Raw genomic sequence first — 9864 nt, forward strand, 5'->3', positions numbered from 1 at the left:
TCCTTGGACATTTTCCTGGGGCTTGGAGGTGAGAGCCATGGAGAGGCTGCAGAGGCCAGAAGCAGGAGCCAAATCCAATGGTTGGTCAAAATGATGTCAGAAATATGGGAGAGTAACTTCAACAGAGGTATAAACACTTCATCACCAGTCTCAGGGGCTGGACAGGACAGTTAATCACTTAATTTATTAAAGCAAATACTGAAGTTAATGCCAATCAAAGGAAAGTACAAGAGAGAAGGATGTGTCTCATGATAAAAACCCTTCCAACCTGACCCATTCCACATTATGATTAATGATTGAAAACTCGTTATGTATTGAGAAAAGGACACACATTCTCTCTGTGTTTCTCCTTCCTCCATCTTTCACTTCCTCTTTCTGTCTCTGTCTCTGTCTCTTTCTCTCTCTCTCTGTCTGTCTCTCTCTAACACACACACACACACACACACACACTCATACTCCTTATACAATCATTTCATATAGCATTTTCTTTTCCACTTTAGTTTTTGCAGTCAGGCTCACACACTTTTACCGGTTTTGCTTATTTTACTCTGTATTCATATCCATAAGTCTTCCCAACTTTCTCTGAAATCTTTATATTTGTCATTTCTTATAGTCCAGTAATATTCTAATGCAGGCTGGTACCATTAGGCAGCTGGGTAGCGTACTGAGCCTGAAGTCAGAAAGCCCAGAGTTCAAATCCAGTCTCAAACATTGACCAGCTCTGTGAGATCCTAGCAAGTCACTAAACTTCTGTCTGCCTCAGTTTCCTCAAGTGTAAAATGGGGAGAAGAAGAGCACCTACCTCCCAGGTTTGCTGTGAGGTTGAGATGAGATCATATTTGTAAAGTGCTTCGCAAACCTCAGAAGACTTTAGAAATGGTAGCTATTAGCTATTATCACATTCACCACAAAGTTTGTCAAGCCTTCTTGGAAAGTAGCAACAAAATGATTATCAAGGCCCACATAGCTTCAGAGGAGATACCTTGTAACAAGGGTAACCTTGTTCAGAAAGGCATGGAAGTGTAAAGATTGACACAAAGATTGAGGGTAAAACAATCAGGTGAAAATAATTTCCAGTCCTAAACTCTATCCACTAGGTAATCCAAGAAGACCTGTTTCTACTATTTGTGGCTGTGTAGGACAGAGATGGCATGGGGCCTCCTTTTCCTCCTTGGGTAATCAAATACTTCCCTTATCTCCCAGGGCTGCTGGCAGTGTTATAGAGACACCATGCAGCTACATCTATATGCTCTATAAACATGTTGATTATCTGTAGCATTCTGTATTATCTATATACACATGCATTTGTGTATAAATGTTTGTGCGTATGTATATAAACATACACAGCACCTAGGTGGGGTAGTAGATAGAGTGCTGGGAATCAGGAGGACCTAAGTTCAAATCTGATCTCAGAAACTTACTAGGTGTGTGACTCTGGGAAAGTTACTGTACCCTGTTTCCCTCAGTTTCCTCATCTGCCGAATGATCTGGAGAACCAAATGGTAAACCACTCTAGTATATTGTTCATGAAAATCTCAAATGAGGTCATGAAGAGTGACACATGACTGCACAAAAACAACAAAGGAATTAGAAAAGAATTTGTTTTCAATCAAGTCCGAATCTATGTGGCCCCATTTAAAGTTTTTTGGCCAAGATGGTGGAGTGGTTTGCCATTTCCTTCTCCAGCTCATTTGGCAGATGAGGAAACTGAGGGTTATGTGACTTGCCCAGGGTCACACAGCTAGTAAGTGTCTAAGGCCAGATTTGAACTCAGGAAGAGGAGCTTTCCTAACTCCAGATCCAGCACTCTGTCCACTATGTAACCTAGCTACCCTAAGAAAGGAATAGAAAGCATTATATGACTTAAAACTTACCCTTTTGGGCTGTAAACATTTACTCCTCTGTTTTAATTTTTACCTTTGTGGTCATAGACTGTATGTAGAGAAATATGTGATTATTTATGTATTTGAATGTGTAGAGAGAATATGAGTATATTTACCATATTCATAGGAATGAGTTGTCATATATTCATATATTCCACCTTAATGTATATTAATACATGCATATTAATATATAATTTAATGGAATTATTTCTATAATGCATAAAACTTAATGGAGAGAGAATATCAGTACACATTTATATGAATATAAAAAAATACAGCAGTCTTCATGGATAAGAATATAAAAGTCAATTTGGCTCTGGGAATGGTAACAGCAGTTAGATAAACCATATAGTGTTGTGGTGAATATTTTGATATATACCCCCAAACTTTAAACTCTTAAAGGTGTAAGAACTTAAAGCTGCACTAAGACTTTTGAGACATGTGGTATGTTGACCTAATTTTTGTCTCTTTGCAGTGTAAAGTCAGCAATGTATAGGCTATAAGGGCATTCCCATTTTAAGTCAGTTTTTAAACTTAACACCAAATTGTTTTCTAGAAGGAATGGGCTTCAATAAACATTCATTAAGTGCCTATCTTTAGCAGAAACTCCATCCTGGGCAGGAGGACACATACAAAGTGGGTGAAAAGACCCTCCTTGGTCTCTCAGCAGTGATGGTCTGGAGAATAAGCTGAATACCACTCAAAGACCCAATGGTACATGTTAAGTACATTACAGTGGTGTAAACTCAAGAGCTCTGTGACTTGAACTGAACTGGGTTGTTTTACTTTGGGATATTTTTGTCTTCTTTAAATCTCTGTTTTGTGAGATGACTTTTTGAATTGGGGAAGTGAGATGAATATATTCAGAAATGAATTCAGCAATCATCCAACAAAGGATGGGATGGAAGTCAAGATATATACACACACACACACACACACACAGGCTCCTACACTTATACACTCCCAGACTCATGCTCCCCCAGTACAATCATTTCATTAAAAAATTTAATCAATATCAACTAGTGATCAGGGTGGGATGAAAGGGGATCTGAAGAGGGTCTTCAGAAACATCTGATTGACTTGGGAAGTCAAGAGGTCAGGCAACAAAGGCAAACAGGCTGAGAACCTTAACTCCTAAGGAAAATCTTATGGAAAAGGATGATGGAAGATTTCAACATATCCACTCATAGATGAGGATTCCTATCTGTCCAAGCAGACATTCAATATTCATCCAGTATGCATCCAGGCATCTGAAGGGAGATTATGTGATGGACCATAAAGTAACAATGAATAAAAAGTTTGAAAAAGAGTATCTACCTTCTGATAGGACTCACCTGTCCCCCAAAGGAGCTTCTCCAGACTGAACTGTTATAGAAAGGGGCTCATTCTTGTGATCTAAGGGCATTCCCCCTCCCCACCAAGAAGGACCACTGAGATAGTAAGCGGTGAAAGTACAACTTGCATGGTAAAGAAAAAGTCCGAAGTTTCTGGTATCTTGCCTCTCTCCAGGTTGATATTTCACCCTGTATTTCAATAAGGTTTTTCAAATTCTTCATTTTCCGATCTAGATCCAGCTATCTTTCTTTGGCTTTTTGGTGCTGCATCATTATTACTTCTCAGCTTCTGTGGGTGGAGTTTTCTGATGGTATCTGCTGTCTTGGAGCTCTCCTGGACCTCTTAGGCTCAGACCCACTCCCAAACCAGGGAGGTGCCAAGTCTTCTTGATCTCACTTCCTCCACAGCTCTCCCCCACATCCCCTTCTCTCCATGACCACCCTAGGTCAGTCCCAAGGCCAATAGCCAGGACCTCCTGATGGTGGTGGTGATGGGGGTGGAGGAGGGGGGTCTTACTGCAGACATTCTCTGCCCTCATCAAGCCATCTTCACACAATTTCCACAATGATGTTCTTCCTAAAGCACAGCTCTGACCCTGTCTCTCTGCTGCCTAAGAAGCTTCATTGACCACACTTGCCTCCAAGATAAAAGACAAATGGTTCTCTGTGGCTTTTGTAGTCCTTCACAGTCTTGACCAAGCCTCTCTTCCCAGGCTGAGCACCCTGTCCTCCCCTGCACACACTCAATGCTCCAACTACCTGGCCAGTTTGTCCTGGGTGTATTTGCCCTTGCCTTTGTGGGAGGCTGCTATTCTAAAATGCAGCCACGTGGGTATAAAGTTCAACCTGGAGTCGGAAACACTGAGATCAAATATAGCCTCACCCACTTGCTTCCTAATTAGTGAACCTGAGTGAGGCTGAGCGTCTGTCTGTCCCAGTTTTCTTAACTGAAAAATCAAAGGGAGAAAGAGCACCTACCTCCCAAGGTTGCTGTGAGGATCAGATGACATCATATTTGTAAAGTGCTTTGCAAACCTCAAAAGACTTTAGAAATGGTAACTATTAACTGTTATTACATTCACCACAAACTTTCTCACCCTTCTGGGAAAGTAGCTACAAAATGTATAGAGAGAATATGAGTACTCACATATGAGTATATTCACGATATTCATAGGAATGAGTTGTCATATATTCTCTCTTGATATATATGCATGTGTACATATTAATGTAGACTTAATGGAGGGTGGGGCAGGGTTGCAATGTGGGGACCTCCTGACTCACTAAAGAGGACATCTATGTTACCTGCCATCAGCTCTCACTGGGGGGTCCACCTTGCCCAGATTCAGTTCTGCTTGGCTTTTGGCTGCCTGTCTACACCTCTGGGCTGGGAGTGGTGATCTGAGGAGCAAGAGATTCCTGGGGGATGAGAAATGTGCCCAGTGGTCACTTGAGGCTCAGGGGCCTGAGCAGCTGCCAAAAGAGGCCACCAAAATAACATGCCAGACCCCTGGACCCTCCACAAAAGGAGAGAAATGATCATCAGTTGGACACTAATGAACCTTTGCCTTCCACCTCCATGGGCTCTGAGAGTGACCTGACCAGTGTGGGGTGGGGCTACTTCTAGTCCTGGTTCAGCCTTTAGAGTTGGAAGAACATAGAACTTTGTGGCTGGGGGCAGCCCCCAAAGATAAGCATTAGACGAGCAGGGTTTTCTCAGCCAGAGAGGGTGTTTGGTTGGGGAAGGCATGTGGGAGCTGGGTCTGAATGGGCTTGTAGGTCTGGATAGGATGGAGGGCTACAAGAGACTTCAGAGCTTATCTGGTCCAACCTCCTCATTTGAAAAAAAAAGTCACTGAAGTCAAAAGGAGGGCAGGGACATGGCCAAGGTCTCAGAGCCAGTAAGGGGCAGACCCAGACCTTGAGTTTAGCTTTCTCTTGCCTGCCAGGCTAGCTGGCTTCTATCTTGGCCTCTCCCTTCTCTGAGAGCCAAGCTTCATGGGCTAAAGGTCCCTGAGAAGGCTCTCCCCAGTAGATGGTAGGTAGGTTCCCCAGAGAGTTAAAGGTTCTGGGAATCTTTAGTTTTGACTGTGGGGATAAGTAAAAAGCAACCCAAGCCTCCTCAGCTTTGGGCCAGCCTGGGATATACAGTTAGCAGGGGGAGGCTGAGCAAATCCCTTGCCTTCCCTGAATGAGTTTCTTCCATTTGTGAAATAAAGGAGATGACCCCCACCTGCTTCACTCAGAGCCCTACTTGAATGTTTTCCTGGGGCTTGGAGGTGTTAGCCTAGGCAAGGTCCCTGTTTCCTGCCCTTAGAGAACTCCCAGGCTAGTGAGGAAAAAGGTGTACCTTGGGCATGGCTGGTGTGGTAGTTGTGGCAAAGGCTTGGCCAAAGGAGACAAGCCTTGGAGAGGCAGGGGTCAAGAACTGCTTGGTGGAGGTGGGCTGGGTGGCAGTTGGACTTTCATTGATGGGAAGGTAGGTGCAGGTTATCGATGAAACAGAAAGGGGAAGTTTCAGCTGTGCAAAGGAACTTGATTGGGCTGCCGAAATGGGCTCTGGGAATCAGGGTGGGAAGGGAAGCCAAAATAAGCCGCTGACCAGAGTTCATGTGCCCTTACCTTTCCACCCTTGGCAAGTCATAGGGTTCTGCTCACCAGGGAAAGAGGGCTTCTCCCCTAACCTGCCCAGATCAGCCCAATGGACATCCATCACTAAGATTGCCTTCTGCTACAAACAGCCTGAGGAGGCCAAAAACAGGTGCCAAATCCAACGGGTTTTCAAAATGAGGCCAGGACATAGGAGAGCAACTTCACCAGGAGAGCTATAAACACTTCATCACCAGGCTCAGTAGCTGGATATTTATGCCTAACTTATTTGAGTAAATACAAAGTTAATATAGAGCTATGAGAAAACACAACAGAAGAAGATGCAGCCTACATTAAAACTCACTCCACCTTGATCTATTCCAATATGTTGTTAATGATTGAACAGGGAATGTGAATTAAAGATAATACACACACACACACAATACACTCATTTTATATTTAATTTTAATGGATAAATATCTTTGGCCTAGTTAAGGAATGAAAGGAGGGCATCAAAAATGCCTTAAGAAACGTATTACTAAATTAATAAGAGACCTAGCAGTGAAGGGCAGAAGAGGTTCAAAACATAAACTCATTTGTAAAATCTCATCAGAAAGGCTGGTAGAAGATTGGGACACATCTCCTGAGATATGAGTATTCCTATATTGTCATGTATGAGTACTCACATATACTCTGTCTGTATTCTTATATAGAAGTTACTGATATGCTGTCTCTGTGTATTCATATGTAGGAATATTCCTACATATGAATGTATGTAGGAGTATTTTTTGCTATTCATATATGAGTGCTATTATATTCTCTATGTGTTCTTAAATGTATTAGCATCCCTATATTGTCTATGTATCCATATGAATGACAGAGAAAATAGGGGTCCTCCTATGCGAGTAGAGACGACACATGTGCATATCTTTGTACAAACATGAAGAGCTAGAGAAAATATTTGAGTACTCATATATATAGGAATATAGAGAGATAATATATGAATCCGCATATATATGAGTATTTGCAGAGAATATTTGAGTACTTATTTTAGAAATATATAAAGAATATGAATATTTATATATGTTAATATGTATGTGTTATCATATTCTCTACCCAGGGATGGGGAACCTGGGGCCTCAAGGCCACACGTGACCCTCTAGGTCCTCAAGTGCGGCCCTTTGACTGAATTCAAACTTCACAGAATAAATCTCCTTAATAAAAGGATTTGTTTTGTAAAACTTGGACCTAGTCAAAAGGCTGCACCCAAGGACCTAGAGAGGCTACAGGTTCTCCACCCCTGCTATATATAAATATATGTATTATTTATATAACCATATAAGAGAGTTGTTGTTTTTTGTCATTTGATCTTGAAGAGGACCATGACATTATGGAAATGATGCCACGACATGCAAGTGAATTGGATTTAAATGAGAAAGGGCTGTGCAAGGTCATCAGCCTCACTTTCTCCTCCAGAGCCATCTGGGTCCAGTGGCCAGATACACATCAGGATGACTGGCGATGGCCCCGTATGCAATGGAAGACCTTGGCCTTTTAATGCTAAGGTCTTTAGCAGGTCTCAATTTGACTGAGGCCATGCCCATTCAGTGATCAAGGCTAGTTAAAAAAAATGAGGCAGAGAATGGCCTCTTTAACCCAGTCCAGAAAAAAAACAACCTCAAACTGGGAGGGGAAAACTCTCAGGGCTTCTGGCCAAAACAGAAACAATTCCTATTTACATTTATTATGAGTCATTCAGGGCCCAAAGGGTTTTGGTCTGGGACCTATTGTTGGCCAAGAAAGAAATCTAGCTTGTAAACCCCAAGATATTTTGTGATGTTTCCAAAGAGGCGGGAAAGGGAGAAGGGTAGGAAGAGGGAGAGAGAGAAAGGGGGGGGAGAGAGATATATATATATATATAGAGAGAGAGAGAGAGAAAGAAAGAAAGAAAGAAAGAAAGAAAGAAAGAAAGAAAGAAAGAAAGAAAGAAAGAAAGAAAGAAAGAAAGAAAGAAAGAGAAAGAAAGAAAGAGAAAGAAGCTGTGTTGCCCAACTGGCCAGTTCCAGTTGGGCCTCCAGTGGGGGTAACTGGGGACAAACAACTCACAGGGTTGTTGTTTGTCCTACGTTTTCGAAGAAGACCATGACATCGTGAAGGTGATGACATGACATGCAATTAAATTGGATTTAAGTGAGGGAGGGCTGTGCAAAATCACCAGCCTCACTTTCTCCTCCAGAGCCATCTCATAACCATATAAGAGTTAAATATATGAATTCTTTGTGTATATGATTATATAAAGAATAACTGAGTACTCAAATAGGAATATATGAGAGAACATTAGTGTACTCACTTATATGAGTAAAAAGAGAAAATATTTGAATACTCATGGATAAGAATACATAAAGGCAATTGTTTTTATTGGGGTGGTTGGGTGGGGAAAGTATATAGGGACAGGTTCTGAATGGGCTTGTAGCTTTGGGTTGGATGGAGGGCTAAAAGAGACCTCAGAGGTCACCTGGTTCAACCTCCTCATTTGAGAAAAAGAGTAACTGAGGTCAAGAGGAGGGTAGGGTCATGGCCAAAGTCACACAGCCAGTAAGGGGCAAAGCCAGGCCTTGCTCTCTTCCCTGCCAGGTTAGCTGGCTTCCATCTTGACCTCTCCCTCCTCTGACAGCCAAGCTTCATGGGCTGAAGGTCCCTGGGAAGGCTCTCCTCAGAAGCTGGTGGACAGGCTTCCCAGAGAGCAAGAGGTTCTGCGAGTCTTCAGTTATAACTGTGGGGTTAAAGAAAGAGAAAACCAAGCCTCTCTCCCATTTTTGGGCCAGCCTGGGATACACTGTTAGTAGAATAAGCATGAGAAAATCCCCTGCCTTCCCTGAATAAGTTTCTTCCATTGGTGAAATAAGGAGGATGACCTCCACCTGCTTCACCCAGACCCCTACTTGAACATTTTCCTGGGGCTTGGAGGTGTTAGCCTAGGCAAGGTCCCTGTTTCCTGCCCTCAGAGAACTCCCAGGCTAGTGAGGGAAAAGGTGTGCCTTGGACATGTCCAATGTGGTAGTGGTGACAAAACCTTGGCCAAAGGAGGCAAGCCCTGGAGAAGCAGAGGTCAAGAACTGCTTGATGGAGGTGGGCTGGGTGGCAGTTGGGCTCTCAGTGATAGGAAAGAAGGTGAAGATTATCAACAGAACAGAAGTTGCTGAAGGGGGCTCTGGGAATCAAGGTGGCAAAGAAAGCCCAAATAATCCCTTGCGCGGGGCTCGTGTGCTCTTTTCTTTCCCAGCCTAGACAGGTCAGTGGGGTTCTGTCCATCATGGAAAGAGGGCTAGGTAGTTCAAGTTAATTCAAGTCTGGACGTCTCTAACTAGGATTGTCTCTAGGCTGTAAACAACTGGAAGAGGTTTCCTCCCTCCTTCTTTCCCTTCTTCCCTTTCTCTTTCTCTCTCTCCCTCTGTTCCCACCCCCCCAAACACACACACACACACACACACACACACACACACACACTCACTTTGTATACAATCATTTCATATAGCATTTTTCTTTTCCATTTAGGTTTTTGCAGTCAGGTTGTATACTGTTTTACTGGTTTTACTCTGTATTCTTATCTGTAAGTCTTCCCAAGTTTCTCTAAAATCTTCATATTTGTCATGTCTTATAGCCCAGTAATATTCTATTATAGTCTGGTACCATTAGGTGGCTAGGTAGCACAGTGGATAGAGCACTGAGCCTTAAGTCAAAAAGCCCACAGTTCAAATCCAGTCTCACACATTGACCAGCTCTGTGAGATCCTAGACAAGTCACTTAACTTCTGCCTGCCTCAGTTTCCTTAACTGTATAATGGGGATTAGAATACCACCACAGAGTGCCTTTGTGTGAAATATATGAGATCATATTGGTAGAGCACTTAGCTCAGTGTCTGGCTTGTAGTAGTCAATGATAGACAGTCATTAGGCATACCTACTATGTGCCAGGCCATAGTTCAAACACGATACATGCTTTTTTCCCTCACTCTGAACAATTTGTTCATTTATTTCTCTATTTCTTTCCAGGTTTTTTGT

The sequence above is a fragment of the Vombatus ursinus genome, unplaced genomic scaffold, assembly GCF_900497805.2.
Source record: "Vombatus ursinus unplaced genomic scaffold, bare-nosed wombat genome assembly UNPS02015385.1, whole genome shotgun sequence".
Classification (NCBI taxonomy): domain Eukaryota; kingdom Metazoa; phylum Chordata; class Mammalia; order Diprotodontia; family Vombatidae; genus Vombatus; species Vombatus ursinus.